This window comes from Bubalus kerabau, chromosome 19, assembly GCF_029407905.1.
Source record: "Bubalus kerabau isolate K-KA32 ecotype Philippines breed swamp buffalo chromosome 19, PCC_UOA_SB_1v2, whole genome shotgun sequence".
In the NCBI taxonomy this organism is placed as follows: Eukaryota; Metazoa; Chordata; class Mammalia; order Artiodactyla; family Bovidae; genus Bubalus; species Bubalus kerabau.
In genome coordinates, this window is record NC_073642.1 from 43,111,358 (window position 1) to 43,137,250 (window position 25,893).

Here is a 25,893-nt window from a genome sequence, read left to right on the forward strand (position 1 = left end):
TAACATTTTCAATGCTTGTCTTTAGTTTCGTATTTTTTTAAAGAAATCAGTACTTTGGTTTCTCATCAAGAAAATGATATGCCACTGAGTACTGTACTATTTTGTAGGTGCTAATGAGAAATGAACAGAGATAAACTGAATAATATAAATGATGTATTTGCACCAAGAGAAATCCAAATGCTTTCAGGACAGTCTATACAAATAAAGATTAAATGGTAATTTGAATATTCTAAACTGAAAACAGAGTGGAAGCAATCATAATAAAGTCTGATTTATGATCAATTTTGAAATGATGTAAATGAGGCAGTTTCAGTATCTAATTGCCTCTGTGAAATTCAGCATTCTCAAGCCTCATTCATGGCAAACATGGTATGGAACCTGTTTGAAAAACCACCAGGCTTATGATGCCTGTGTCAGACTTGTTTCTCTGTAGAACCTGTCTGCCTTGTTTTGGGGGTGAGAGGGTAATTTTGATTATACAGCCTCTCTGTTAATCCTTTCCTCTCTTGCCAACAATTGTTGAAATATTGTCCAAATGGAGTCCCAAGAAGATGTAAACAAAACACTGTGAGAAACCTAGTTCCTTCTTAGCTTTCAATTGTCTGACTATAATCTTAGGGCTGAAATTGGAAAAAAAAAGTTAAAAAAATATTTAAGAGTTTAAAACCAACTCCATATAATCTTATCTTGTTCTAAATTTCAACAAAATTTGATTAGATATATATTTACTGCTGATTTCAATTATACTGTTACACCAACTCCATGTTGAAATAAATACTACAGCTTTATGGAGTCATCAATAAAGATTGCTTACTGCAGTGTTAACTAGGAGGCCTGATATTCTGAAACTACCCTATTTCATAGAGTCTCAGCGCCCATCTATTGTGTGCTGTGGTCTGATTTCAAAAATGCTAAAATATTTAAAAAAATATGTTCCAGTATCTATAATTTGGTAGTAAACCAAGGTTCAGTTTTTTAGAACATACTTATGTGAATTGAATTCTCTGCATGAGTCAAAACACAGAAACAAGTCTAGTACAGAACTAAATCTGAGGCTACATCTTTCCACTACCAAACCCATGAGTGTTTACTTAGTTTCAGCCATACACATTATCTACTGCAATAAATTAATGTTCATTTGAATTATATTGATTTGTAGTTGTGTATTTAATTTGTAAGTTTGCTTTGGTTTTAGACTATGTAGCAGCTACAAGAATGAGTTTATACCCAGTTTTATGTTTATACATATTTAAATAGCAATGTAATAGAAGTAATTACAGCAATATAGGGAGCCTAGAGAGAATTTATTTCTTTAAAGGGGGTCATGTGTAAATCACCTGTGAGAAATTCTGCTCTACTCCAAGTGTCATGACTCGAAAATCACACATTTTTGCTATTTCTATGCATATCTGATAATTTAAAGCCATTATAAAAATTTGATCTTTAGTCAACTTTCAAATTTTTTCTGTCTGTGGTAAAACATTTTTCCTCTTTTCAGAATATGAAGGGCTTAAACATGGTCACCTAGAAGTGTAGCCTGACCGAAGTTTACAACTTGTAGAGACATCAAGTTCATGTCATTAGAACTCTGACCATCCTTCCAACTATGAAGTGAAAGTGAAAGTCACTCAGTTCTGTCCCACTCTTTGTGATCCCATGGACTGTCCATGGAATTCTCCAGGCCAGAATGCTGGAGTAGGTAGCCTTTCCCTTCTCGAGGGGATTTTCCCAACCCAGGGATCGAACCCAAGCCTGCCGAGTTGCAGGCAGATTCTTTACTAGCTGAGCCACAGATTCCTCTTAACATGTATCCTTTAATAACTTGGCTGTACCGATGCTAAATGGAGTAAGAACATGAGGGGTTTGATATATTTCTTCAAATCATAAAACTGAACATCAATTTAATATTTCTTAATAGCTTTGAAGTCAGAAATGCTTATTTAAAAGACAGGCCATTAGAAAAAATGCATCGAAGCATATTTTATTTGTAATTGGACAATTCAACAGACTGTCATTTTTGCCTGATTTGGGGAGAAATAAGAACAATATATTTTATTACTTCTCAAAATCTGTGAACCAAGAGAATTATAACTATAAACACAGAGAAAGATAGGTTCAGCAATAATCCATGTAGGCTTTCTGTTCCTTTCTCTATTTTTGTCTCATCAGTACCAGAGACTCTTTCTTAGATGGGTTCACCCTATTTTCTTTTTGTACATCATAAAATTGGATACCAATTTTAAAACTCCTCAAAATTACTGATCTTTCACAGATTTTTACTTCAAAATACTATGTTGTGGAAAGGGTAGAACGACCAAAAGAAGCAAAATCCCACTTATTCTCTAATATGCCATATGCCTTGTTAAGGGTGCCATTTTAACACAACGCAGGAAAGCTTATGCCCTTCACTTTAATTCAGCATATGGAGGCTTTCACCTTTGGACCTCAGTTCACAACGTGTCAGGCTGCGACTTGAGCAGTAGCTAAAATCAGGATATTTAACACTAGCATTCTAGTATGTCTTGCAGGTAGGTCTGTCCGGCATGTTTGTATCATAATAGGGTTAGGTTTAGCGTGTGGGAAGTACGCGGAAGCACAAGAATGATTCTCTAGTTCAGCTCTAATACTTTAATTCTTCTAATCGATCTCTCAGGCCAAACAGCTGCGTTTCAGCGTGTCCTTCAGTGTTCCAGCGGGTTGGAGGCCAGGCTACAAGGTGGCCTCAGGGAAAGACACCTGTGAGGGGCGTGGCCATCCGTCCTGGCTGCCCCTCCCATCTTTCTGACTCCTGCGCAGAATGGATTCAGGCCGGATCCACCCGCGCTAACGCTAGACGAGCCGGGGGCATCCTAGAGTGTGGTGCTGACCGTCTTAATCTAAGTTGGTTTAGTTGTTGGGAGGAATCTCCCGGAGGGCTGGACGCTAGGCTTATATCAACAAAGGCTCTGGAACTGGCACAAGGCTACTATGTCACGGGTGAAATATTGGTGACACGTTCCACATTTTGCTGGGAGAACCCGAGCTCGATCCAAAATCCTAGTGACCCAGCATCCTACTGGCCCAGCAAAGCAACCGATTCGCAAATTCTTAGACTTGGGGGAGATGCCACTTGTTCCAGGCAGGCCCCCAGGGCTGCCTCAGTCGTCGCAGCTGGGCAGTAGGTCCGCATCGCAGCCGTCGCAGACCGCGCGGGTCCAACTTGCTAGCAGCTCCTCAAGCAAGCCTCGCTTGCCGCTCCCGGCATGCTCCGTGGGGCTGAGCGCCCCAGAGGACCCATCGTCCGACTTGGAGCCGGTGACAGGGCCCTTACCCAAGATCCTACGGGCACTCATTTGCATGTCCCAGCAAGAGGCGAACTCGACAAGTTTCGCGGTTTAGCAGTCAGAATACCAAACATGTGAGCCTTGTGCGTGGATCCGTGAGATCAAATTTCCCTAAAAGTTTCAGAATCATCGAAAAGATGCACGGTTCGGTCACCGTAAGTGTAAAATAGACGAGACCTTCCGGAGTTTATATAAGCCGTGGACGAAGAGTAAAGCGTGCTCGCTTCGGCAGCACATATACTAAAATTGGAACGATACAGAGAAGATTAGCATGGCCCCTGCGCAAGGATGACACGCAAATTCGTGAAGCGTTCCATATTTTGCGCCATTCGCCACCTCCAGACACTATTTGCCGGAGTAACACAAAGAACTGTGAAGTATTGAGAGGTAGTTTTGGAGGCATACGTCCGGTTTGCGCTTTCCGACGTGCATCCCCAAAGCCTGAGGACACCTGGAATTCTCTCTCACCGGATCCTCTGTCCTCCCAGCGTCGATTCTAGCTCGATGGCTGCCTGGCATCCCCCCGGCCAACCTGTCTCAATTCTATTACGTTACCTAGCTAATCTTGGTGTCTGCAGTCGAATGCTTGTTTTTATTGGTAAAAATACACTTTGGGTTTTGGGCGCTGAATTTTTATATTTCCCATCACAGAATCCACCCGGTTTAGGTAAAGCGGCAGTTTGAGTGTACCTTAGAAGTCAGATAAAAACAGGCATAGAAAACCCGTCTCAGAAAGACTTAGTAACCAGCTTGCTGCTTCTAGCCAGTTTTCAATTGATCCGGAAGCTCAAGGATCCACCAGCCAACATTGAGTTCACTCTTTGGTAACAGTCCTTGCTTTTGTGTAGCTCACAGTCTGAGAAAAGAGTACGAATTCCAGTCAAAAACGACCAAAGTCACAAAATAGGCCCGAGAAATGTGTACTACTGTTGCTAACTTCCTATAGCAAGGATTCATTAACGCAATAATTCATTTATTTAATAATTCAGAAATGATTTGGTAAGGATTCATTGAGCATTTCATGTTTCAGGCAGCCTTTAGTGAACTAAGATCTAGACCCACCTGCGCCTCTGCTTTGTGTTGTCTAGGGAGACAGATCAAAAGGCGATTTCAGAACTTTCAAGTTCTGTTAAGGAAATGCAAGATTTCTTATGTCCAAGATAACGTAGAAACGACACCAGTTCAGTCAGTCGCTCAGTCGTGTCCGACTCTTTGCGACCCCATGGGCTGCAGCACGCCAGGCCTCCCTGTGATCACCAACTCCCGGAGTTTACTCAAACTCATATTTGCACATAAATTTACAGATGTAACTCAGCTTCATTCTCATTTCATAGATTGCCTTGCACGAATATTTTTTACAATATATTTTATACTGAAAAATCACAAATTCAGCATTGCGTGCCAGACGTTGTGCTTCACCGAAGGCGTTTCCTTTGCGCTTGAGACAGTATCTGGACCGTGGGAAGAAGAGCAAAATATGGAACGCTTCACGAATTTGCGTGTCATCCTTGCGCAGGGGCCATGCTAATCTTCTCTGTATCTTTCCAATTTTAGTATATGTGCTGCCGAAGCGAGCACGTTTTACACGTGTCCCCCACAGCACATATAAGGCACGGATATCTTTCCTCCTTTATAGTTATGGTGACCAAACTGCGCCTCTTCCCAGCGAACGCGGAACATTTAGGGAAATTTGATTTTGTGCAGCCACTCACAAAGCTCGCACGTTTGGTGCTCTGACAACTAAACCAGTCTAGTTCACTTCTTGGTGGGACATGCAAATGAGCGCCCGGAGCATCTTGGGTAAGGGGTCTCGTCGAGGGACCCAGGGCCCCGGGTCCTCCTGCGGGAGTGCTCGGCCCGTGGAGCATGCTGGGAGCGGCGAGCTGCGCGCTGCAGGAGCCCGCGGGCCTGCGGGACACGCGCGCTCCGTGAGGCGGACGCTCTTCGGAGTGGGCCGCCCGCCTTCCTTTAGAGCTCGTAGTTTCCCAGTTAAACTTTCTTTGATGAGTACTTGGGGGAAAAAAAAGAAAAGTAATCACCCATTATCACACCTCGAAAAGTTAAGGTAATTCCTTAGTCTCACCTAATATTCACTCAACGTTCCAATTCCCTTGGTTGTTTAAAAGATGTCTTCCAAAGAAGGTTCTGTCCTCCCACGTTGTGTTTGGTTGCTGTGCTTCTTAGGTCTCATTAATTTCCTAACATCCCATCTCCACTCCCCCCTCCCCCACCGCCATTTCTCTTCATGATACTGATTTGTTGGGCGAACCGGATATTTACACCATGAAACGTAACATTTCTTTCATTTGGCTCGTTTATCACTGATGATGTCGTTTAACTTGTTTCTCCATGTTTTTTGAAAATTTATAGTTAGATATAAAGCTGTAATTAGATCCTGGTATAATTTACTAAGCTTTAAAGGCGCACTGGTAGCACGTATCCTTTCCTATCGCATCTGAACAAAAGGCAGGTAATGTCTGGCTGAATCAGTGGGTTCAGGTGAGGTCACCAGCCCGAACCCTCCATTATCAAGTTTCCCATACACCTTTCACTTAATAATTTTAGAATACAGTGATGAACGTTGCCCAGGTAGAGAGTCTGGCTGGCTGGCTGTCGGTTTGTTTTTAACCTTTGGCTCGTGCGCTATAAAGAATGTCAACCTAAGGCTCTCGGTACCCCAAGGAAGAAATTGAGAGAAAAAGACCAGGATGAGAAACGAAGGAAGAGTATCATTGTCTTTTGAGCCTCTGGATCATTCAGTCCTTTCCATAGTTTGGTTACAGGAGCTAGCAAATTGCCTTTGTTTCTTAAGCTAGATTGCAGTCCTGTTTCTGTCTCCTCGCTACTAAGAGGCTCTTCTGGAGCCATTCAGTGGGTCTGTAGGCCCCACCTCCCTCACGCAAATCTTCTCTCCTGTAGCTACAGTTTCTTGCGACCCACCCTCATTACTATTTGCATGCAGGCTGTTTCTTTTCTGGATATTTTCAGAATGTTGTTTTCTGTCAGGTTATACATTTGTTAAAGGCCTTATCCAGGAGAACAATTGTTAGAGGCGTTCAGTTAACGTCTTACATTTCCTTCCTCTCTTCTCTCCTTTCTATTACACAGTTGTCTTTCCCCCCCTCAAACTCTTGTGTTCCCCTAGTCTTCTCCACCTGTATCGTTTTTTCCTCATCTTGTCCCTCCTCCATCTACATGGAATACCTAACTGAGCATGCTTACCTTGCTGCTGCTGCTGCTAAGTCACTTCAGCTGTGTCCGACTCTGTGCGACCCCATAGACGGCAGCCCACCAGGCTCCCCCGTCCCTGGGATTCTCCAGGCAAGAACACTGGAGTGGGTTGCCATTTCCTTCTCCAATGCATGAAAGTGAAAAGTGAAAGTGAAGTCGCTCAGTCGTGTCCGACTCTTAGCGACCCCATGGACTGCAGCCCACCAGGCTCCTCCGTCCACGGGGTTTTCCAGGCAAGAGTACTGGAGTGGGGTGCCATCGCCTTCTCCTTATGCCTTTGTAATCACCCTCATGTTTTCACTACACATTTGCAACATTGAAACAAACACTATTGGCTTCTGCCAAACTAAAATATATTTAAGATCCCATGATTAGATTTAGACTAAAACAATTCTTGCTCTTACCACCAGTTAAATATGTGTAAGTCTCTAATCACTTTATTTGGGGGGGGGGTGTGCAGATAGTGTTCTTTAACACATTTTTTGGAAGTTATCTAGGAAACTTTTGAGGTAGGTTGCTTTTTAATGAGATAATCTTTTGTATCTTGGCACCCGCTCCAGTGTTCTTGCCTGGGAAATCTCACGGACAGAGGAGCATGGCAGGCTACAGTCCATGGGGTCACAACAGAGTGGGACACAACTTAGCGACTAAACAACAAGCATGAGAAGAAGAATGGAGTTTCAGTGGGCATTTTTAGCAAACTGACTTTAGGAAAGGTTGATTTAGAGGTTTTTTCTCAGCTTATTGACAAGAAAAAAAAGTTTTTATTTTTATATTCTGGAACATTAGACTGTGTTACAAATAGATGCTGTCAATTCTAACTATTTACATTACGGATGGAATAAAACAGTCATCTGTGTTTTCTTTGTGATATGTAAAACTGGTGCATCTTACAATCAGTGGCATTGTAGATCCAAAGAGATGAAAAGTCTTATTTTCGGAGAAGGAAGCTAAATGCGAGTTAAGTGTTGAATGATTTCCATGGGCAGTACTGGCACTGGTCCTACCTATCTTCTGAGACCAAATTCATTTCTTTTTCCACTGGACTGCTTGTAGTATTACTAGGTCATACTCGCCTGCAATGCAGGAGACCAGGTTTGTTCCCTGGGTGAGGAAGATCCCTGGAGAAGGGAATGCCTACCCATTCCAGTGTTCTTCCCTGGAGAATCCCATGGACAGAGGAGCCTAGCAGGCTACATTCCATGGGGTTGCAAAGAGTCGGACATGACTGAGTGACCAACACTTTCACTTCACTTTACTCTTTGCAATAGCTTAGAAAAGAATAAAAACTTCAAGACTTATTTTACAGCCATATTTCTGAGTTCTTCTCATCTTACTGCAACAACTGGATAACACACACTGATAAGTGGAAAATCTACCATATTCTTTTTCTTTTTACTCATATAAAGGGAGCATTCAGTGATATGACGCAATTGAAACGGACAAAACCTGCTAATCATTTCCTCTTTAGGAATTTTGCTCTAATTAAAAAGGAGCAGCTCAACTAAAATCCTCACATCCTCTTAAGCAGGGAATAAATGAACCACAACCTCAGTATCGGTGACCAGCTTTACCTGGTGTGAAAATGGTGAACTTCAGCTAAGGAACAGAGATTATAAACCTGGGCTGCAGTTTGTAGTCATCATGGGAGCTTTAAAAAATATCAGTGCCAGAGCCCTCCCCTGAAGGTTCTGATTTAATTGTTCTCCATTTCTCTGTCTCTCTCTACTAAAGAATCTCATTGGCACTCTCCTCCAGCCTCCTTCCTTTGCTAGTCTCTCTCTTTTATGGCTATTCCCCCTTCCCTCACGTACCTATAGACTCCTCAGAACACCTCCTAAATGCCCCACCTAGAAAGATCTCTAAAGATTTTTCAAAACTCACTAGGACTGGGTTTTATTTCTTCAGGGCTCTTCTGGCTAACCCCGTAAACTAAAATGTGGTAGAGCAGTGTTTCCCAAACTTGCCTAGTGATAGATTTCCAGAGGATTGGGCTGTGAGGATTTGACTGTACTAGTCAAAGGATGGTGATGTTGTTCAGTTACTAAGTTGTATCTCTTTGTGACCCCTTGGACTGCAATATACCAGGCTTCCCTGCCCTTCACTGTCTCCCAGAGTTTGCTGAAACTCATCTCCATTGAGTCGGTAATGCCATCCAACCATCTCATCTTCTGCCACCCGCTTCTCCTCCTGCCCTCAGTCTTTCCCAGCATCAGGGTCTTTTCCAATGAATCGGCTGTTCAAATCAGGTGGCGAAAGTATTGGAGCTTCAGCTTCGGCAGCAGTCCTTCCAATGAATATTCAGGATTGATTTCCTTTAGGATTTACTGGTTTGATCTCCTTGCTGTCCAAGGAACTCTTGAGAGCGTTTTCTAGCACTGCAGTTCGAAAGCATCAGTTCTTCGGCCCTCCGCCTTCTTTATGGTCCAACTTTCACATCTGTACGTGAGCAGTGGAAAAACCATAGCTTTGACTATATGCTGACATTTGTCGGCAAAGTAATGTCTCCGCTTTTTAGTATACAATCTAGGTATGTCATAGCTTTCCTTCCATGGAGCAAGTATCTTTCAATTCCGTGGCTGCAGTCACTGTCCGCAGTGCTTTTGGAGCCCAAGAAAATGAAATCTGTTACTGTTTCCACTTTTTCTCCTTCTGTTTGCTGTGAAGTGATGGGACCTGATGCCATGATCTTAGTTTTTTTAATGTTCAGTTTTAAGCCAGCTTTTTCCACTCTCCTCTTTTACCCTCCTCAAGAGGCTCTTTAGTTCCTCTTCACTTTCTGCTATGAGAGTGTTATCATCTGCATATCTGTTGTTGTTGATATTTCTCCTGGCAGTCTTGATTCCAATTTGTGATTCATCCAACCTGGCATTTTGCGTGATGTACTCTGCATACAAGTTATGCAAAAGATGATACCCAGATGATTTATATGTGTGTTTTTTGGGGAGAGTTGTGCTGGATCTTTGTTGCTGTGTGGGCTTTTCTCTAGTTTTGGTGAGCGGGGGTACTCTCAAGTTGCGGTACTTGGGCTTCTCATTGCTATGGCTTCTGTTATTGTGGGGCATGGGCTCTCAGGGGTGCGGGCTTCAGTAGTTGTGGCTCGTTGCCTTTAGAGCACAGGCTCAGTTGTTGTCGCGCCCTAGCTTCACTGCTCTGCAGGCATGTGGGAACATCCCAGACCAGGGATGGAACCCTGTGTCTCCTGCATTGGCAAGTGGATTCTTTACCACTGATCCACCAGGGAAGCCCTGTGTTTTAAAGGGTACTTTTAGTGAAATGAGAAAGTCACTGTGGTAAGGCTGGTGTGAGATATTTTTCTGCATGGAGCCCTTTCACAGCAACTAGTTGCTTTACTTTGTAGTAGCAGATAACCTCATATTCTCCCCCTCATATTACTGGGGAGCGGGGGAAGAGGGAAGGGGGGAAAAAGTGAAAGCCTGCACAAGAGACTTATCAGTGATGAGCTTCCTTAATTTCCAAAAAACTGGCTCAAAACTCACCATCAAAAAACTAGGATCATGGCATCCGGTCCCATCACTTCATGGCAAATAGATGGCGGCAAAGTGAAAACGGTGACACATTTTATTTTCTTGGGTTCCAAAATCACTGAGGATGGTGACTGCAGCACTGACATTTTTAAAAATTAGTCACTGAACGGCAATTACAGACTTACTTATATTCACACAATCCCTGTTTCTACTGTTTTCATGGGAGAAGTGTCTCTTGTGTGGGAAAAATGTGTGCCCAGGTGGATAACTGCATCATCTAGAATCTAGACAGTCCCCCAGGCTTATCTGATTAGAGTTATATGATTCCAAATCTCTGGAAACTGTCTTAAAACTGTTAATTGTAGAAAACTGATTGTTGTTGTTTAGTACCTAAGTCATGTCTGACTCTTTGCAGCCTCATGGACTGTAGCCTGTCAGGCTTCTCTGTCCATGGGATTTCCCAGGCAAGACTATAGGAGTGGGTTGCCATTTCCTTCTCTAAGATAGCTGATAGCAACACAAAATAATTCTTGTTTATAGACATGCAATATCTGTCCTGACTAGTAGAGATTTAGTTGACTTCTGCCTGCCACCGTGGAAGAAGCTTGTTTTGCTTCCATTTGCAGATTCATTTCAGCATTCCTTTACTTCATATAAATTTGTGATTTTTGATTTCTCGTTTGAGCTGTTGCAATATCTACCTTGTTTCTTCATTGATTAATACATTCAATAAAGTCTTTAACACATGTTCATTTTATATCTGTATGAGAGGCATGATTTTTACTTTTTTTTCAAATATACTTTAACATCTTGGAGATCTTCTACTGAGCTGCTCATTGGATTCACCTAACAAAACTAGGTGTAGTTTTCCCCAGAGAAATGCAACTCATGGATTGCTTAAAGCTTAGACACATCTTTTGTTTTTTAGCTCTCAAAATGACAGTAACTTTGCTTTGCTCTCTGTTATTGTAATTTTAATAATGTTCTCTATTAATTTTGTGGTTTGTACGTGTTCTGCTTGCAGCAGTATCATTGCCCTCTCTTAGTAGCAATGATTGGGAATTTGGTGTTATGTCTAACTATAACATGTGAATAGATCGATGATTTGTAGAGATCGGGTCTCTGTTGGATGAGAGACAACAGAGAAACTAGTTTGTTAGTCTTATTTGTTTGGTTATTCGTTTATTTGGGCTCAAAACAATTAAGAATATTGTATTTCACCAAGGAGAACAGCTCTTTGCTATCTGAGCCAGTAAATTTTTTGTACTTCTGAGTTTACTCTTGACTCATGACTGGAATTAACTCTGTGTTTGTGTGTCTGTAATTCAAAAAAGTCTTTACATTTCATTTTATGGATGTATAACGTTTTTTCCAAATCCAGATGGTGTTATTAGTTGATAAAAATTTCCTAAGTTAAAGAAGTCCCGTTCTGATTGGCTTTTGAGATAAATAGGTGCCTGTTTAAATATAATATTCCTATAATTCTCAGAAAATAAGGAATGGGATTTCTGGGATTTAAAATGTGCTAGATTTTAAAAAGTAAAGGAATCAGCTCATTTTAAGAATTTAAGTTTGTATAATTTAGGTAAATCCTTGAAAACTATTTTAATGGTAAGATCCTCGAGACAGTGTATTAGAATGGGCTTCAGAACATGAGTGAACAGACATTTCTGTAGTGGAAAAAAGGTCAGGCTCCTCTTCTGAGAGCAAAGGCAGAGGGAGCAAGGATGAGAGCAGATGCGGGTGAGCTTTCAGGGGTGTGTATGGAGTGGGAAGATACAGGGAGACTGCTTGATGGAATTCAAGTCTGAAGGACTCTCTATTTAAGTATGTAGGAGGTGAGGGAGCCTGCTGAGAATGAAGGGATAGCTCTGGGCAGAAGGCCTGGGGAGGGTAGCAAAAACTTAGGAAGTATTTCACAAAGTGGAGGAGTTATCCTACTGATGTACATGAAAAGATTTTCCTGGGTACTTAGGCAGAGTTGTTTTTAAAATTTTAGTAGTTACAAGTTTATTTTAATGCAAAGGTTTTTAAAAATTTTGACAGTTTTGTTTTTAAATGTGCATTTGGAGAAAACAATTAGCACATCAAACCTAATATTTTATGCATATTACCTATAAAGCAAAAGTACTATTTAAAAATTAAGTTGCTTTGAAGAAAGGGATTAAGTTACTATTAGCTCTGGTGCTACTTTGATATGGCAAAAATCCCAAAGGTAGTGCTCAAAAAATTTGGGAAACAATTTGGCTTAAATAAAATATCCAATAGGGCATTTGGGCTGGAGAAGGCGATGGCACCCCACTCCAGTGTTCTTGCCTGGAGAATCCCAGGGACAGGGGAGCCTGGTGGGCTGCCATCTATGGGGTCGCACAGAGTCGGACATGACTGAAGCGACTCAGCAGCAGCAGCAGCAGGGCATTTGGGAAAGGAGGAGCACTGTGAGTGAAAAGATTGGTGAGTGATGGTGAGACTCAGCCACCTGAAATCACAGCTTTTAGCAGTGGCTCAGACCATAATTCTTCACTGAGAAGCCCTCATGCTTTCATGGGGATGTTACCAGTAACTGCTGAAAAATAGAATTTGCCACAATCAAGATAAGCAACACAAACTGGCAAGTGAAACAGTCCTTTTCTTTTCTTTTTTTAAAAGAAACCAACATAAATTTATTATTTTACAATTCTTTAGACCGGATGTCTGATATGGATCTCACTGAGCGAAAAATCTGTTGGCAAGGCTGATTTCTTTTCTGGAAGTTCTACGGAAGAATCTGTTTCTTCATCTTTTCAGCTTCTAGAGGCCCCCTGTGTTTTTGACCCGTGGCCCCATCCATCTTCAAATCTGGCAATGCCATCTGAGTCCTCCCACTGCCATCTCTCTGACTCTCTCCTCCTACCTTCTTCTCCGAGCCTATTTTTGAATTCAGCAACTCCTCCCCCTCTTGTTGGGCTTCATGCCTCTGGGAGAGGAGAGGACAGCATATATAATTATAATAACTAATAAGTTGTAAAGGTATGAGCTCTGCTAAGGAAACAGGTGAGAGTTGCTAACCAGGAGAGAGAGAGAGAAGATAATTTTGAGGTGATATTCACCAGGTGGGCAGGGTTGATGAAAAACTGGAAAAGCTCAGAGGTATGGAAGGGCATGATGAGTAGAGGGTGTATGAGATGATCCAAAAGGCCTAACTCAGATGAACTCTTCCTGGTCTTGATGGCTGAATGTTCTTCTAGTCACTAGAGCAACGAATTTTTGCTCAAATTCTAAAACATCCCCTTTAAACAGTGATACCTTTCTAGAAGGGCTAAGGCAAGAAGCTGTTATCATTTCTTGGGTTTATTTTTAATTCAATCTTGATGACGAGTGTGGGTCCCGGGATAGAGAACAACATAAGAGCAGCCGAGTATCTGAAATCTGTGGTTGTCTGTGTGGAGTATTCAAGGGAATGTCCCAGAAAATCAGAGGCCACTGATGAATTAGGGAGGGAAAAGATCAGTTCCCCAAAGGGGCTCACTCAGTGAGGACCATTCATATATTCATTCATTAAATATCTAATGAATGATGTGTCTCACTAATATAGGAAATTCATTTAGTGGTCCACCTAATCCTTTAGTTTCTAGGTCTGATAAATTTCCAGACTCATCAGTAGAAGATGATGATGGTGATGTTTTTTGAATCTGTATGGCCTCCCCAGCCTTCAGCACTAGTGATAACTGGTCAGAGAACCATAACATTCATATCATCAAAAAATTAGCAGCTACAATGAAATGATTCCGAAATTATCCCATCCTCAGGAGCATTGGCTTCTCAAAGGAAAGTGTGAGACAATTGTCACTGGTGATGAAGAAGACATGGAAACAAATCAAGGGCAAGAGAAAAATTCCTCCAGTTTTATTGAATGGAGACCTCCTGAGACTACAACTGGAACCTGTGCTGTGGATTTCTCCACTTGCAGTTTTTCAGGAAGTAAGACCAAGACTGCAGTGTGTGTGTACATGCTAAGTTGCTTCAGTTGTGTCCAACTCTTTGACCCTGTTGACTGTAGTCTGACTGACAGGCTCCTGTTCCATGGGATTCTGCAGGCAAGAATACTGGAGTGGGTTGCCATGCCCTCTTCCAGGGGATCTTCCTGACCCAAGGATCAAACCCAAGTCTGTTACATCTCCTGCATTGGCAGGTGGGCTCTTTACCACTCGATCCACCTGGGAAGCCCAAAGGACTGGAGAGTGCCCACAGGTCTCAAATCACCCTTGAAAGGATAATTGAATCATGATGCAGCCTAAGGAACTGCTGAGCTATGAAGACCTTTTAATCCTGGTAGAATGAATACGGCAGGAGACTAGTTAAGAATGAAGAGTCTGCAACTCATCATAATACTGATTTGGGGATCTCCCAGTCAGCATCATTTCCCTGTAATTAGAAACAGCCAGGGGTGGATTCTTTATCACCGGTGGTCTTGCTTACTTAACAGATTCTCCAGTCTTCTTCCAAATAGCAACCCACTAAACCAGTTAAGGGGAAGGCAATGGCAACCCACTCCAGTACTCTTGCCTGGAAAATCCCATGGACGGAGGAGCCTGGGAGGCTGCAGTCTGTGGGGTCGCTAAGAGTCGGACACGACTGAGCGGCTTCACTTTCCCTTTTCACTTTCATGCACTGGAGAAGGAAATGGCAACCCATTCCAGTGTTCTTGCCTGGAGAATCCCAGGGACGGGGGAGCCTGGTGGGCTGCCATCTATGGGGTCACACAGAAGAGTCAGACATGACTGAAGCAACTTAGCAGGAGCGGCAGCAGCAAACCAGTTAAAGTCTCTTATGCAAACTGCAAAAAACCTTTTCAGAAGGGATAGATTATTTTAATAATTTGGTTTAATAAAACAGCTATATATTCTTTGATTTGTCAGCATTATATATAATGCAAGTATACATTTATAGTATATTTGGGTATGTTTTTTCTAAACTTACACAGGTTTACTGATCAAGTAAGCTAGCATTACTTCCATTTAATGCTTGCTTATGATAAATATAAATTTGTATTTGACCAAATCAATCCTTATTCTGCTGTACTTTATTTAATTAGTGTAATAATTATGCTCTGTGGTATGTCAGCTTGAAGATAAGTTTCCAAGATCTTGTTAAGTTACATCTTGGATTGACATTAGAACAAGTTAATTAATGGAAAGTCATTAAATACCTAGATCATTTGTAAATATGATGAAAAAATAAAGTATTAATTATTAAGCATATTTACATTTTTTATACTTTAGCTTATTTTTATATACTACAGAAAACCTATGTCATTGGTTCATGTTAGTGAACATCTTCGTTTCTACCATTTTAAGAAGTGGTATATGGAATATTAGTGACTGTAGAAAGTTATGTGAATCCATGAACTCTGCTAGTCTGATTAAATGCTGGGGTGTGACAATTCACATTTTCCATGTGAAATGTTTTCTATGCAAAATAAAAGTTATTTTGGTTAAAAGTTAAAATGATTATAAATGGTTGAGACTGCTCTGAGAAGCAGTAGTTTCAGAGACTGTAACCGTGTGTGTGCGCCTGTGTTTCTAGGAAAAGATGAATTTTGTCCTAGATCAAGTTTTTTGTAATATTATTTTGTTTTTCTTTTAATCTCTCTAGAGTCTGTAATGAGGTCTCCTCTTTTCTTCCTGATGTTGGTAATTTGTGTTTTCTCTCTTATTTTCTTGATTTGTCTGGCTAGACATTTATTGATTTTATTGTATTTTACCAAAAACTCCCACCAGTTTTGGTTTAAAATATTTTTATCTGTTTCTTGTTCTATATGTTGTTAATTTCTCCTCTTTATTTCCCTCCTTCTATTTATTTAGCTTTAATTTACTCCTCTTTCTCTTGTTTCTTTAGAGGAAATTTGGATTATTAGTTTTAGACCTTTCTTCTTTTCTAATAGGAGCATTTAAACTTGCCTCTAGACAGTTTTACCTGCTGTAGCTGTACCCTACACATTTTTTAAATTAAAAAACATGTATTTAAGTATAGTTGATTTACAATGTTGTGTTTCTGCTGTACAGCAAAATGACTGTTACACACATATATATTCTTTTTCATATTCTTTTCCATTATGGCTTATCACAGGATACTGAGTATAGTTTCTTGTGCTATACAGTAGAGTCTTATGTTTATCTATCCTATATATACTAGTTTGCTTCTGCTAATCCCAAACCCCCAATCCTTCCCTCCCCACCCAGCTACCTTTTGGCAACCATAAGTCTGTTCTCTGTGTCTGTGAGTTTCTTTATGTTTCATTGTTGTTGTTCAGTTGCCAAGTCATGTCCAACTCTGAGACCCCATGGGCTACAACACACCAGGCCTCCCCGCCCCTCACCATATCCTGGAGTTTGCCCAAGTTCATGTCCATTGAATAGGTGAAGCCATCCAACTATCTCATCCTCTGTTGCCCTCTTTTCCTCCTGCCCTCCCCCTTTCCCAGCATCAGGGCCTTTTCTAGTGAGTCAGCTGTTTGAATCAGGTGGCCAAAGTATTGGACCTTCAGCTTCAGCATCAGTCCTTTCAATGAGTATTCAGGGTTGATATCCTTTAGGATTAACTGGTTTGATCTCCTTACTGTCCAAGGGATTCTCAAGAGTCTTCTCCAGCACCACAATTTGAAAGCACCAATTCTTTGGCCCTCAGCCTTCTTTATGGTCCAACTCTCACATCTATACATGACCAATGGAAAGACCATAGCCTTGACTACATGGACCTTTGTTTGCAAAGTGATACCTTTGCTTTTTAATATACTGTCTAATTTTGTCATAGCTTTCCTTCCAAAAAGCAATCATCTTCTAATTTCATGACTGCAGTCACCATCTGCAGTGATTTTAGACCCCAAGAAGAGGAAATCTGTTACTGCTTCCACCTTTTCCCCTTCAATTTTCCATGAAGTTATGGGACTGGATGCCATGATCTTAGTTTTTTTGATATCGAGTTTTAAGTTGGCTTTTTCACTCTTCTCTTTCACCCTCATCAAGAGGTTTTTTAGTTCCTCTTTGCTTTCTGCCATTAAAGTGCTATCAACTGCATATCTGAGGTTGTTGATATTTTTCCCAGCAATCTTGATGCCAGCCTAAAACTTATCCAGCTGGGCATTTCACATGATGTGCTCTGCATATAAGTTAAGTAAACAAGTTTCATAGGTATGTTGATTTGTGTTGTATTTTAGATTCCACATGTCAGTGATATCACATGGTATTTGTCTTTCTCTTTCTGACTTACTTCACTTAGTCTGATAATCTCTAGGTCCATCCATGTTGCTGCAAATGGCATTGCTTCATCCTTTTTCATGACTGAGTAATATTCCAATGTATATATACACTAGCTGCTCTGTATCCATTCATCCATCAGTATAAATTTAGGTTGTTTCCATGTCTTGGCTATTGTAAATACTTTTGCTGTGAACATAGGGGTGTATTTATCTTTTCAAATTATAGTTTTTCTGGGTAAATTCCCAGGGGTGGAATTTTTAAAAAACTATTTATTTACTTGGCTGTGCTGGGTATTAGTTGTGGCATGCGGGATCTTTGATGTGCATTGCAGCATGTAGGATCTTTTAGTTGTGGCATGTGAACTCTTAGTCACAGCACGTGGGATCTAGTTTCCTGACCAGGGATTGAACCCAGGCCCCTGTGTTGAGAGCACCAAGTCTTAGCTGCTGAAAGTCTCCCAGGAGTGGGCCTGCTAGATCAGGGACTTCCCTGGTGGCTCAGACGGTAAAGAATCTGCATGCAATGCAGGAGACCTGGGTTTGATTCCTGAGTCAGGAAGATCCCCTGGAGAAGGGGTTGGCTACCCACTCCAGTATATTTGCCTGGAGAATTCCATGGAAAGAGGAGCCTGGTGGGTTGCAGTCCATAGACTGTAGCACAAAGAGTTGGGACACAACTGAGCAGCTAACACTTTTTTTCTTTTTTCATGGCAACTCTATTTTTAGTTTTCTGAGGAACCTCCATACTGTTTTCCATAATGCACCAATTTGCAATTCCACCAATAATGTAAAAGGGTTCTGTTTGCTCCACAATCCCTCCACAATTTATTTTTTGTAGACTTTTTAGTAATTACCATTCTGATTGGTGTGAGGTGATACCTCATTGTAGTTTTGATTTGCATTTTTCTCATAATTAACGATAATGAGTATCTTTTCATGTGCCTCTTGGCCATCTGTATGTCTTCTTTGGAGAAGTATCTGTTTAGGTCTTCTGCCCATTTTTTGATTGGGTTGTTTTTTGATGTTGTTGTTATCGAGTTGTATGAGCTGTTGTATATTTTTGAAATTAAGCCCTGTCAGTTGCATCATTTGCAAATATTTTCTTCCATTCTGTAGGTTGTCTTTTCATTTTGTTTATGATTTCCTTTGCTGTGCAAAAGTGTTTAAGTTTGATTAGGTCCTATTTGTTTGTTTTTGCTTTTTAATAATTTTATTTTTTTATAACACCAAAAACATTCTGTATTGGGGAATAGTCAATTAACAATGTTGTGATAGTTTAAGGTGAACAGGGAAGGGACTCATCCATACATATACATGTATCCATTCTCCACCAAACCCCACTCCCATCCAGGCTGGCACATAACATTGAGCAGAGTTCCATGTGCTATATAATAGGTTTCTCTTGGTTATCCATTTTAAATATGGAGTGTGTGCTTGACCTTCCCAAAGGCCTTAACTATCCCTTTCCCCTGGCAACCTTGAGTTTGTTTTTCTAAGTCTGTGAGCCTTTTTCTATTTTGTAAGTAAGTTTATTTGTATCATTTCTTTTTAGATTCCGCATATAAGGGATGTCATATGATATTTCTCCCTCTCTGTCCGACTTACTTCACTCAGTATGACACTCTCTAGATCCATCCATGTTTCTGCAGATGGCCTTATTTCATTCTTTTTAATGGCTGAGATATATATATATATATATATATATATATATATATATGGGCTTCTCTGGTGGCTCAGATGGTAGAGAATCTGTCTGCAATGTGGGAGACCTGGGTTCAATCCCCGAGTTAGGAAGATCCCCTGGAGAAGGGAATGGCTCCAGTAGAATTGCCTGGAGAATTCCATAGACATAGGAGCCTAGCAGGCTACAGTCCTTTTACCACATCTTTATCCATTCCAAGGAAAGTTATGACCAACCTAGATAGCATATTCAAAAGCAGAGACATTACTTTGCCAACAAAGGTTTGTCTAGTCAAGGCTATGGTTTTTCCTGTGGTCATGTATGGATGTAAGAGTTGGACTGTGAAGAAAGCTGAGCACCGAAGAATTGATGCTTTGGAACTGTGGTGTTGGAGAAGACTCTTGAGAGTCCCTTGGACTGCAAGGAGATGCAACCAGTCCATTCTGAAGGAGATTAGCCCTAGGATTTCTTTGGAAGGAATGATGCTAAAGCTGAAACTCCAGTACTTTGGCCACCTCATGCGAAGAGTTGACTCATTGGAAAAGACTCTGATGCTGGGAGGGATTGGGGGCAGGAGGAGAAGGGGATGACAGAGGATGAGATGGCTGGATGGCATCACTGACTCGATGGACGTGAGTCTGGGTGAACTCTGGGAGTTGGTGATGGACAGGGAGGCCTGGCGTGCTGTGATTCATGGGGTCGCAAAGAGTCGGACACGACTGAGCGACTGAACTGAACTGACTGACTGTTGATATACATTTAGTTTGCTTCCATGTCTTGGCTATTGTAAACAGTGCTGCAGTGAACACTGGAGCGTGTGTATCTTTTCTGGCCATGTTTTTTTGCTGGATATATGGCCAGGAGTGGGATTGCAGAGTCATATGGTAGCTCTATTTTTAGTTTTTTAAGAAACCTCCATACTGTTCTCTGTAGTGGTGTACCAATTTACATTCCCACCAACACTGCAGGAGGATTTCCTTCTCTCCACACTCTCTTCGGCATTTGTTGTTTGTGGATTTTTGGATGATAACCATTCTCACTGGTGTGAGATAATATCTCATTGAAGTTTTGATTTGCATTTATCTAATTACTAATGATTTTGAACATATTTTCATGTGCCTATTGACCATCTGTATGTTCTTTAGAGGAATGTCTGTTCAGGTCTTCTGCCCATTTTTTGAGTGAGTTGTTTTATTTTTACTTTTATTTCTTTTGCTTTGTGAGACTGACCTGAGAAAATATTGCTATGACTTATGTCAGAGAATATTTTACTTATGTTTTATTCTAGGAGCTTCATGGTATCATGTATTATATATAAGTCTTTAAGTCATTTTGAGTTCTTTTTTTGTATGATATGAGAGAATGATCTAAAAAGATCAGAGTCCAACACGACTGAGCAACTGAACTGAACTGAACTGAGAGAATGATCTAACTTTATTGATTAGCATGTGACTGTCCAACTTTTCCAACATCACTGGCTGAAGAGACTGTCTTTTCCCCCTTGTATATTCTTGCCTGTTTTGTTGTAGGTTAATTGCCCATAGATGTGTGGGTTTATTTCTGGGCTCTTTTGATTCTCTATTGATCTATAGGTCTGTTTTTGTGCCAGTTCCATGCTGTTTTGATTATTTTAGCTTTTTAATACCCTCTTAAGTCTAGGAGGTTATGTCTCCTGCTTTGTTCTTTTGCCTCAGGATTGCTTCAGCAACTCTGAGTCTTCCAAATAAATTTTAGGATTATTTGTTCTAGTTCTGTGAAAAATACCATGTGTAATTTGATAGGAATTATATTAAATCTGTAGATTGCTTTGGGTAGTATGGTCATTTTAACAATATTAATTCTTCCAATCCAAGACTATGTTTACCACACATATTTTAATGTGCTGTGTTTGTATTTTCATTTAGTTCAAAATGTTTACTATTTACCTTTTTTTCTTTGCTACATTAATCATTTAGATGTTTACTTTTAGTTTCCAAATATTTGGGGGATTTTCTAGATATCTTCGTGTTATTTTTTTAATTTAAAATTTAAGTTTTAAATATTGAAATCATGTGATTTCAATATTTTAAATTTATTGAGACTTGTTCTACAGCCCAGGATATGATATGCCTCATGATTGTTCCTTGTGGCCAGAAAAAGACTGTGTGATTGTTGCCTGGAATGTTCTATAAATGTTAATAGGTCAAGTTAGTTGATAATGTTGTTCAAACCATGTATATTCTTACTGATTTTGTGTACTTTTGCCATCAATTATTGAGTGATGGCTAGTGAAATCTCTAGCTATAATTATGGAGTTTTCTATTTGGTCTTTCAGTTTCAACACTTTCTGCTTCATACATTTTGAAGCAAATCATGTTTAGCTATATATGCATTTAGGATTGCTATGTCTTGAGGAATTGATTCTGTTATCATTATAAAATATTCCTGAACTAGCACATCTACTAAAATTAATCTTATGGATTTTTTGATGGTTTATAAAAACATTTAAAATGGAAACACAACTTTTATTTTGTGAAAGCCACATCCCCTTTATCCTACTTCCGTTTTTTCCCATGGCAACTGTTGCCCATCACACAATTTATTTGTTTTCTCTCTTCTTCTGCTAGAATAAAACTTACAAAGAGTAGGACTTCATTTGTTTTGTACACTGTTGTATCCCAACTACCTGTCACAAAGTCTGACCTCAGTAAATAACTTTCTGAATGAATTAATGCTAAAAACGCTGTAGCAGCTGTAAGAAGATAATATTTCCATGACTCTATCCCATTTACTCCATGATAAGATGGCCTCTGCTCACACAGGGGCTATTTCAGAAATAATTTCTATGCTTATGTGCACTCATGCTACCCCTCAGCACAGTTAGGGCCACAAAACTGTTGCTTTGGGTTCTCAGGGTCTCAGGGAGATGTTAGTGAGATGTTCTTTGTTTTATTTGTTCTTTGTAGCTCAGCTGCCTCTACTGTAGTTAAGATTTAGTCCTTAATCATTCCAGAATGGTGAGAATCCCTGGATTGTGGGGTGAGGAGGAGTTTGATTGTTATACCAAGACCCCAGCTGTATAAAGCATTTATATTTCACGTCTCCTTGGCCACACTGTGGTTTTACTTTCCCCGCTAACTCTTTTCCTTCTTGCAGGTGAAAGATTTTGTTTTCCCAGGAAATTTAGGCTTCAAGTTCACCAGAAAAACTGAGCCTGGCATCACTGAAATATTTGATGATGTAAACTGCAGATAAAACACTTACCAATCAAATGTTCCTTTCAGATTTACTTTTTAAAAATATTAATTACCTAATTTAAAAAATTATAATATTTATTTATTTATCTGTATCAAGTCTTAGTTGCGGCATGTTAATCTTTAGTTGTGGCATGTGGGATCTAGTTCCGCCACGAGGGATGGAACCTAGGCCCCCTGCATTGGGAGCACGGAGTCTTAGCCACTGGACCACTGGAGAAGTCCCTTAGATTTACATCTGAAAAGAAAAGAAACTCTTTTAAATTAATAATGTGTTTCATGTATCATGAAAAGATTCCGGAGCCTGATGGTCAGGGTTCAAATCCCAGCTCCATTCCTAAGACATAACCCTTCCTGTGAAAGGGGAAAATAATAATATCTGCTCTGCTTCCCTCTGAGGAAGACTCTGTGAGAAATGCATGGGAAAGGGCCCTGTGTGTTGCAAAGCTTTGCAGGTGTGTAAATTGTTGCTGTTACCCAGAGAAGCTTTTTCAACTTTAAGGTTTGCAGTGATTGAGTATTTTTGCTCATTAATTCCAGAAGAGCACTTGAGTATTTGGATCTGAGGCTTTCACTACATCCTAAACAGCACCTGCCTGCAACTCTTAAACTGAGAGGAATAGGACCTAGTATCCTGTGGCTGTTACCTTGGAAACTAGGACCATTTAAAAAACACTGGAAAGGAAATAATATAACTGGGAGGAATAGTACACTTGGGGCGAATCACCTTTTTTCTTCCAGAGCTTAAAATATTAGACACCTGTTTAAACATTTCCTAATCATTTGTTTTTTTTTAAACCCAAAAGTTATTGTTACATACTTAATGAAAATGAGAGACATTAGATCTTTTCTTACTTTGGACAAGTTAATACTTAAAAACTCTACTACTTGATCCACTTTGTACCTAATGTTAGCCTATTGGTTTTTCTTATTGTCCAGGATGCTATCAGCAGGTTCAAGCTATATTCTTGGTCAGTCACAGGAGTCCCGTTTTCTAGGACTTCAGAGGAAAAAAAAATCCAAGTACCCAGTCGATCTTTGTCCACATTTTCCCTCATCCTAGTGATAATGTATAATTCTGTCCTGCTAAGCTCACATACTCCTTTCTTTGTGTATCCTTCACTGGCTACTCTTTGTCTGTGACACATAACTGTTGAGACCCCACCTCTCCACCCTAAGTGTTAGTGCTTGGATCCCGCTCTCCTCTTCAGTAACTTTGGGTAAGCTCAGCCAGTTGGAGTTTGGGCTACAGAGTGCACACATCCATCTCTGGTGGGGGTCACTCCAGTGCACTTAGTACCTCCCTCCTCTAAACTGACTTAATCCAGATTCCTAGGATAGTGGTTCAGTGGGTCGAAAGTGAAAGTGAAGGTGAAGGTCATTCAGTCAGGTCTGACTCTTTGGGACCCCAGGGACTATCAGTTCAGTTCAGTTCAGTTCAGTCGCTCAGTCGTGTCCGACTCTTTGCGACCCCATGAATAGCAGCACGCCAGGCCTCCCTGTCCATCACCATCTCCCGGCGTTCACTCAAATTCGAGTCCATCTAGTCAGTGATGCCGTCCAGCCATCTCATCCTCTGTCGTCCGCTTTTCCTCCTGCCCCCAATCCCTCCCAGCATCAGAGTCTTTTCCATTGAGTCAACTCTTCACATGAGGTGGCCAAAGTACTGGAGTTTCAGCTTTAGCATCATTCCTTCCAAGGAACACCCAGGACTTATCTCCTTTAGGATGGACTGGTTGGACCTCCTTGCAGTCCAAGGGACTCTCAGGAGTCTTCGCCAACACCACAGTTCAAAAGCATCAATTCTTTGGCTCTCAGCTTTCTTCACAGTCCAACTCTTACATCCATACATGACCACTGGAAAAACCATAGCCTTGACTAGACGGACCTTTGTTGGCAAAGTAATGTCTCTGCTTTTCAATATGTTATCTAGGTTGGTCATAACTTTCCTTCCAAGGAGTAAGTGTCTTTTAAATTCATGGCTGCAGTCACCATCTGCAGTGATTTTGGAGCCCCCAAAAATAAAGTCTGACACTGTTTCCACTGTTTGCCCATCTATCTGCCATGAAGTGATGGGACCAGATGCCATGGTCTTCGTTTTCTGCATGTTGAGCTTTAAGCCAACTGTTTCACTCTCCTCTTTCACTTTCATCAAGAGGCTTTTTAGTTCTTCTTCACTTTCTGCCATAAGGGTGGTGTCATCGGAATATCTGAGGTTATTGATATTTCTCCCGGCAATCTTTATTCCAGCTTGTGCTTCTTCCAGAGTCTCTTCCAGAGTCCATGAAATTCTCCAGGCCAGAACATTGGAGTGGGTAGCCTTTCCTTCTCTAGGGGATCTTCCTGACCCAGAAATTGAACCCAGGTCTCCTGCATTGCAGGCGGATTCTTTACCAACTGAGCTATGAGGGAACCCCAGTGAGTCTGGAGAGGAGCCCTGAAAGTTGCATTTTAACAGGCACGGGGGTGGGATGTGGGGGTGCTGGGGGTGCTGGGGGTGAGTGGGTGGGGGGATTCTGATGCAGGGCTCTAAGGGCTACTGTTTGAGAATCACCATCACCATATTCACATGCTGGCCTGATTTTTATCCTTGATCTTTAATCTTAAATTTAAGGAGTCTGAAATTCACCTCCATGAATAGAAAGAGGTTTCTCTTTACTGTCATCATGCCTGGACCAGTTTTGTAAATGTAATCAATGTAGTCTTTGTTCTTCCATCTTCCCTTCTCTCCTGCTGCTGCTAAGTCGCTTCAGTCGTGTCCGACTCTGTGCGACCCCATAGACAGCAGCCCACCAGGCTCCCGTCCCTGGGATTCTCCAGGCAAGAACATTGGAGTGGGTTGCCATTTCCTTTTTCAATGCATGAAAGTGAAAAGTGAATGTGATGTCGCTCAGTCGTGTCCAACCCTCAGCGACCCCATGGACTGTAGATTACCAGGCTCCTCCGTCCACAGGATTTCCCAGGCAAGAGTACTGGAGTGGGGTTCCATTGCCTTCTCCACCCTTCTTTCCTACTCCCTCCTTTTTTTCTTTTTTTTTTTTTTTTTCTGTTTTCTCTCTCTCTTCCAGTTATTCCCAGTCTGGGTTGGCTCCTCTTCCCCAATCTTCATTCACAGTACATCTCATTTTTACGACTGCTCCTCTAAATCCCCTCCCTCATCAACTCACTCATGGACCATCCAGGTTTTCTAGCCTCTCTCTTTCTGCTCTAATCCTTCTTTGATGTTTTCACCACGTTATTCGCCTATTCAACAATACATAGTACTCTCTGTTTCCCATGTCAGAACTGAACTTCTCGCCATAGCATTTTATGTTTTCCTCATTACTACTAAATTATATATTTTTAATATATATTTATTATATATTTTTTCTGAACTAGTACCTCAGTCCATTATTTGGGCACAATTTCTTTATTCTTGCCTTTGAGTATAGAGTCTCAAAATATATTCACTGCAAACTTCTATGGACATACATTTTATTTGTTAGAGAGGAATTTTGTCATACTGACTGCATTATTATAAATTTCTTCTCATAGGTGAGAGCTAGAGAGGAAACCAAGTGGACTGGTGGAATGGATTAAATGAGAACGTTACATTCTTCTATTTTATTGCAGAGTTTAATTTCATTTTGGTGGTTTCCTTAGATTAAATGAATTTCTCTTGTGCGGTGAACTTTGAACTTTTAGGGGGAGTAGATTGCCT

At 40.9% G+C, this 25,893-nt stretch overlaps 1 protein-coding gene and 2 non-coding genes across 6 annotated transcripts in view; 2 read left to right on the forward strand and 1 right to left on the reverse strand.

Moving 5' to 3' along the window:
- Positions 1 to 3,539: 3,539 nt before the first annotated feature.
- Positions 3,540 to 3,646, forward strand: LOC129634657 (U6 spliceosomal RNA). The gene has a single exon (XR_008705828.1). It is a non-coding gene; the product is annotated as a U6 spliceosomal RNA (small nuclear RNA).
- Positions 3,647 to 4,794: 1,148 nt separating this feature from the next.
- Positions 4,795 to 4,901, reverse strand: LOC129634660 (U6 spliceosomal RNA). The gene has a single exon (XR_008705830.1). It is a non-coding gene; the product is annotated as a U6 spliceosomal RNA (small nuclear RNA).
- A 260-nt stretch (positions 4,902 to 5,161) lies between these two features.
- The window catches only part of AKAP6 (A-kinase anchoring protein 6), a 657,364-nt gene continuing 636,632 nt past the window's right edge, over positions 5,162 to 25,893 (forward strand). For 3 of the 4 annotated variants that reach the window (XM_055555598.1, XM_055555599.1, XM_055555600.1), the window contains exon 1: positions 5,162 to 5,388. The gene's annotated coding sequence lies outside the window, so the exon portion shown is untranslated. Of the gene's footprint in view, positions 5,389 to 11,887; positions 12,497 to 13,830; positions 14,003 to 25,893 lie in introns of those variants that run through there. The other variant, XM_055555601.1, reaches the window with a different exon arrangement.